Genomic DNA, 6958 nt, shown 5'->3' on the forward strand with positions numbered 1-6958 from the left:
AGCCACATTCAAGTTGGACTTGAAAAGCGCTAAGATGACGGATAGTGAGACGCACCAGTACACGGAATCGGATAGACGGACAGGCCGCCACCCCTACGTGCTGAGCTTCTCCCGTTTCGCTCGCAGCTACTCAGGGAATCCCGGTTGGTTTCTTTTCCTCCCCTTATTAATATGCTTAAATTCAGGGGGTTGTCACACATGAACTGAGGCTTATGTACCTTGCGGTTGTTATCGTCACATCTGGCTTGCGACTACTTTGTTTCAATGTCCAATATGTACCGTTGGACTCGGTTAACGGGCTGTTAGCCCGCGTGTGGTTTAACTCACTGATACCTTCCATTGCCCATACGCTAGTTTGTTTGTGTTCCTTTGGTCAACTTCCATACTTGAATCATTTGTGCTACCGCTGCTGCTTCGACGCTACTTTGACATCTTCGCTTCTATTTAAATAAATAAATAAGCTGAAGCTAGACATCAGTAAACACCACCACAGACACCACAAGCACGCCTTCTCCTCGTACTTCCGCCTCACGCGGGAACACGGACGCTCTAAATACTTCGAATTCCAATGCCAGTATATTGTAAACCACGGGTTCTTTAATGCTAGCGGGTCGTCGCGACCCTAGTTAACATCATGGTGCACGTCTCGTGACGGGTGTCACGGCGTAGTTAAATGTATGCGATACATTTCTCAAATATAAGCGCTCAGTCATCTGTACATCATGGTAGGTTCCCACGACGTGCAATATGCGTTCAACTTATCAATGTTCATGTGTCCTGCAGTTCACATTATGACGCGCAGTTAGCTGCGGTCTTCATCGATCCATGAGCCGAGTGATCCACTGCCGAGGGTGACTAACTTGCGTAAGCCGCCGCTGTGCGCGTATACCCGTTCCCCGTAGGGAGGAGCAAGCCGCCGCTTAGAGACGAAGCATAAAGTGTCCTCATTCCACATAGGGCAAGCTGGATGAATCCATTTTACCCAGGACGGCCGAAGCGGCGTGGACCAGGGGAGAACTGAACCTTATACTTCACACCACAGTAAGTCTACGTGTCCTCTTCCACATAGGGCAAGCTAGAACTAACTATCTTACCCAGGACTGCCGAAGCAGCGTGGACCAGGGGAGGAACACACTTTTCATGGAAACGTAAGGCATCCATGACTGCCATAACGTAAGCCGCCGCTGTGCGCGTATACCCGTTCCCCGTAGGGAGGAGCAAGCCGCCGCTTAGAGACGAAGCATAAAGTGTCCTCATTCCACATAGGGCAAGCTGGATGAATCCATTTTACCCAGGACGGCCGAAGCGGCGTGGACCAGGGGAGAACTGAACTTTATACTTCACACCACAGTAAGTCTACGTGTCCTCTTCCACATAGGGCAAGCTAGAACTAACTATCTTACCCAGGACCGCCGAAGCAGTGTGGACCAGGGGAGGACTATACTTTATACTTCACACACTAGCCATACTGAAGTCATCACTTGGTTGGGGTGAACTACGGCGGTATCTATCGTTTTGGTTCGGTCTATATAGGGTCGCTTGCATGCTCATTCGAATATAATGTAATTGTGTATGGCAATATGAGCATGCCCAAGTGATGACTTTGTTTCAAGCTCAACAGGTAGGGTATTGAGTCCTCTTCCACATAGGGCAAGCTAGAATGAACTATCTTACCCAGGACCGCCGGAGCAGTGTGGACCAGTGGAGGACTATACTTTATACTTCACACCACAGTATTGAGTACGACTTGCATAAAGCCCCTAATGAGAACCACGAGGGCTCTCTCAATGTAGAACCACGAGGGCTCTAGTACCGATTCTCTCGGTACGGCTTGGTCCGTGTTCCTTTATGCTTGTACTCTTAGAAAGTCTCAACCCGGAGGTCTTGACTTTGATTGTCATAGTTGGACTACGACGGGGTATCCGACTCATCGAATACCCCAGAAGCACACCATCTTTCGGGTAGGCGGTACGCGTACCTCCGGACGCGGAAAGTCTCAACCCGGAGGTCTTGACTTTGGTTGTCATAGTTGGACTATGACGGGGCATCCGACCATTGCTGATCGAACACCCCTGTTACACCATCTTTCGGATAGGCGGTGCGCGACACCACCGACGCGGAAAGTCTCAACCCGGAGGTCTTGACTTTGTATTGTTGGATAGTCCTCTTCCACTATAGGGCAAGCTGGAAATATTCCATTTTACCCAGGACTGCCGAGGCAGCGTGGACCAGGGGAGAACTTCACGGAATCTTCAGGCATCCATGATTGCCATAGTGCGTAAGCCGCCGCTGTGTGCGTCAACTCGTTCCCCGTGAGGAGGAGTCTAGCCGCCGCTAAAAGACGAAGCATTAAGTGTCCTCATTCCACTATAGGGCAAGCTAGAATTAACTATCTTACCCAGGACCGCCGAAGCAGCGTGGACCAGGCGAGGACTACTTTATACTTCACACCACAGTATTGAGTACGACTTGCATAAAGCCCCTAATGAGAACCACGAGGGCTCTCTCAATGTAGAACCACGAGGGCTCTAGTACCGATTCTCTCGGTACGGCTTGGTCCGTGTTCCTTTATGCTTGTACTCGCGGAAAGTCTCAACCCGGAGGTCTTGACTTTGATTGTCATAGTTGGACTACGACGGGGCATCCGACCATTGCTGACCGAACACCCCTGATTCACCATCTTTCGGATAGGAGGTGCGCCCACCTCCGACGCGGAAGTCTCAACCCGGAGGTTCGGACTTAGAGTTTTTCCCATTCAAAAGTTTTTCTCTTAGCCATACTGAAGTCATCACTTGGTGAACGATTGAACTAGGGCGGGTTAATCGTTTATAGGTATCATGTGGTTTGCATGCTCTCTTAGGTTAAGGTCATGTGGTTGGCTATCGAGCATGCCCAAGTGATGACTTTGTTTCACGCTTGCTTGATTTCTTCATGATTCCCTGTTATATAGTGTAATCATTCGAGAACAGGGAATCTTTGGTTTTGCTCAACAGGTATTGGATGTCAACTTGGTATCTAGATCGCATTAAGTCTCAACCCTTAGGTTCGGACTTGTATAGTGACATCTTGTTACGGTCTTGAGTCTCAACCCGCAGGTTCGGACTACTTAGTGTTTGATCGAATATAATATGGCAACTTGTGCCTAAGTCTCAACCCGCAGGTTCGGACTTCTGTTTATTTGGCCAATGTATGTATAAGGCAACTTGTGCCTAAGTCTCAACCCGCAAGTTCGGACTTGTGTATTTGTTCGAAGTCATGTATAAGGCAACGTGTGCCTAAGTCTCAACTCGCAGGTTCGGACTTGTTAGTGTTTCGTCAACTTTCATATGGCAACTTGTGCCTAAGTCTCAACCCGCAGGTTCGGACTTGTGTATTTGTTCGAAGTCATGTATAAGGCAACTTGTGCCTAAGTCTCAACCCGCAGGTTCGGACTTGTGTATTTGTTCGAAGTCATGTATAAGGCAACGTGTGCCTAAGTCTCAACCCGCAGGTTCGGACTTCTATAGTGTTTCGTCAATTATCATATGGCAACTTGTGCCGAAGTCTCAACCCGCAGGTTCGGACTTCTATAGTGTTTCGTCAATTATCATATGGCAACTTGTGCCGAAGTCTCAACCCGCAGGTTCGGACTTCTGGAAGGATCACTTGGCCACTAATGATCCTTCCGCAGGTTCACCTACGGAAACCTTGTTACGACTTTTACTTCCTCTAAATCATCAAGTTCGGTCAACTTCGATAAAGCAGACGCGGTTCACGAGGATCCAGCGAACGATCATCTCCAAAGACCTCACTAAATAATCCATCGGTAGTAGCGACGGGCGGTGTGTACAAAGGGCAGGGACGTATTCAACGCTGGCTGATGACCAGCACTTACTAGAAGTTCCGAGTTCATATGGACCATTGCAATCCATAATCCCTACTAAGTGAGTATTTGAGTGATTTCCCGTTCCTCTCGGAATAGGAGACACGCTGCTACCCACATTGTAGCACGCGTGTAGCCCAGAACATCTAAGGGCATCACGGACCTGTTATCGCTCGATCTCATTTTGCTAAACACAAATTGTCCTGCTAAGCAGCGTACCGTAAGTGCACTTGCGCACACGAACAGCGAAGGTGTCAGGTCATACTCCACCGAAAGGTCCTAACCCGTTCCAATCGGCATCGACGCATTAACGCTGACTGCGTTCTAGTTAGCATATGTGAGTCACGTTCGTTATCGGAATTAACCAGACAAATCAATCCACGAACTAAGAACGGCCATGCACCACTACCCTTAAATTTGAGAAAGAGCTATTAATCTGTCTCACCTCCATAAGTTCGGACCTGGTAAGTTTTCCCGTGTTGAGTCAAATTGAACCGCAAGCTCCATTTCATTGTGGTGCCCTTCCGTCAATTCCTTTAAGTTTCAACTTTGCAACCATACTTCCCCCGGAACCTGACTTTGGTTTCCCGGAAGCTACTGAGAGCACCTGGTTGTAGCGTCTCCCAATTGCTAGTTGGCATCGTTTACGGTTAGAACTAGGGCGGTATCTAATCGCCTTCGATCCTCTAACTTTCGTTCTTGATTAAAGAAAGCATCCTTGACAAATGCCTTCGCTTTAGTTAGTCTTACGACGGTCTACGAATTTCACCTCTCGCGCCGTAATACTAGTGTCCCCAACTACTTCTGTTAATCATTACCTCCGGTCTGAGTACAAACCAATGAAAGATTAGACCAAGGTCGTATTCCATTATTCCATGCAAGATTATTCTAGGGCGTTTGGGCACCCTGCTTTAAGCACTCTAATTTGTTCAAGGTAAACGTGAGCGGTCGAGCTCTATGTTACACTTGCACCCGTTGAAGGGCACACCATGACACAGACTTGGTGCCCTACCACACCATTGAGTCGCAACCAGATTCCGACTTGGCCCACCGACCACGGGTTGACCGGGTCGGCGGAGCCGGACTGTGTTGGACAAGTATCAACTTCGAACGTTTTAACCGCAACAATTTTAATATACGCTAGTGGAGCTGGAATTACCGCGGCTGCTGGCACCAGACTTGCCCTCCACTTGATCCTCGTAGAAGGATTTATGCTCTACTCATTCCAATTATGAAACATCATTAAAGAGTTTCATATTGTTATTTCTCGTCACTACCTCCCCGTCCCGGGATTGGGTAATTTACGCGCCTGCTGCCTTCCTTGGATGTGGTAGCCATTTCTCAGGCTCCCTCTCCGGAATCGAACCCTGATTCCCCGTTACCCGTTGCAACCATGGTAGTCCTCTATACTACCATCCATAGTTGATAGGGCAGATATTTGCGAGATCTGTCGTCGGTGCGAGACCATACGATCAGCATCATTATCCAGACTTCAACTCAATGACACGGAGAACCCGCGATTGGTTTGACTAATAAGTGCACCAGTTCCCGCGAGGGTCCTGGCATGTTGCATGTATTAGCTCTAGATTTTCCACAGTTATCCAAGTAACTAGGTAGATGATCTCGTAAATTATAGCTGTTATACTGAGCCTTATGCGGTTTCACATTAAATCTGTTTGTACTTAGACATGCATGGCTTAACCTTTGAGACGAGCGTATATTACTGGTAGGATCAACCAGAATTCCGACTTTGCGTTCGAATGTTCATTGTCCCATTGCACCCGGAGGAGCAAACACCACGTTCTATATGTTGTCAAGTCCGGTAGCACACGGGAGGCGAGCCCCCGTGCGAACCTCATTGCCCTCGTATCACACACACCCGATGCACCGGACAGGCACTTGAGCGGCATTCGACTCCGCTAAGCGCACGTGCGCCCGATTGTGCATGCGCTGACGGGGCCTTCATACCCCTACCACAGCGACCTTATGCCAAACTTCCATGAATACTTAGGTGAGCTGACAAGGGCCTTCATTTCCCTACCATCAACTAAAGGACACGCTAGGCGCGTCCGATCATTGCAACTGCGGGGCTTTCATACCCCAATCACCACAGTACGCAATTCACCAGAGTTTAATCACAACCCCCCCGGACATGGCACACTATTAACTTGCAACAAAACTTAGTGTGTGCCGGGCACATCGGTTCCACAAAATCATTCCCGATGTACCCCAATTGGGGTTGCGAACGCATTCACGGTCCTCTGACACACCCAACCAAGCGTGGATACTACATACCTCAAACACCCAGTACACTAACAGACAAATCAACATATGGTTGCTTTCCCCCAGACATTTGCCAATCACTTGGCACCCGGACGGGAACTCGCTCCTGATTGCGCCATTGCCACCCATTTGCCAAGAGCGAGTTCTGTATGTAGATTTCATTTGGAAAGACAACCGTGTACTGGATATTCTATCCGACGATTACAGATGACGAGTACGAGACTCGACTACACTCACGGATAATACATTTTGGGTCGAGATTGCTTTCGGGGTTTTCGATTGGTCTTGCGCTTGTAAACGTATAACTTTGACTTGTGGTAACCTCGGTATGTTAGTCGATCACGTGGTTGTGAACTGGGTACGGGTGGGCAATCTGTTCACTTGCACTCTGGGTAGGAATATGGTGAGCGCTATAGGTTAAAGATCATGGTATGGTTCCATCGTGATGACTTTCGCTAGATAGTAGGATGTTTGGATAGTTATAACGTTTTTGGCCATTTGTTCATAGTGTTCGGTTCATTGAGGAATTCGATTGGTCTTTGCTTCACACACGTGGTCGATCACTTGGATGTGAACTAGGGTGAGAATAAGGTGTTCACTAGTGCTCTTAGGTTTTGGATCAGTACTGAGCACTTGATTGGTTTCGCATAATATGTATCCATAGTGATGACTCTTTCCAGCTTAAGATTTCGTGACCGGTTTCGAATCCTTCCCACGTTCGCTTTTACTTGGTTAGGTTTTCGAGTGTAGATTTGAAAGCAATCTCATGTATGTATCCCATCTGATATAAGCCACTGACAGTTCATGTCACCT

The 6958-nt window shown here is 48.2% G+C and overlaps 1 non-coding gene across 1 annotated transcript; it reads right to left on the minus strand.

The window, feature by feature from the left end:
- Nucleotides 1-699: 699 nt before the first annotated feature.
- Nucleotides 700-854, minus strand: LOC131292278 (5.8S ribosomal RNA). Its single transcript, XR_009189954.1, has one exon. It is a non-coding gene; the product is annotated as a 5.8S ribosomal RNA (ribosomal RNA).
- Between the last annotated feature and the right edge of the window lie 6104 nt (nt 855-6958).

This window comes from Anopheles ziemanni, assembly GCF_943734765.1.
Source record: "Anopheles ziemanni chromosome X unlocalized genomic scaffold, idAnoZiCoDA_A2_x.2 X_unloc_44, whole genome shotgun sequence".
Taxonomy (NCBI): domain Eukaryota; kingdom Metazoa; phylum Arthropoda; class Insecta; order Diptera; family Culicidae; genus Anopheles; species Anopheles ziemanni.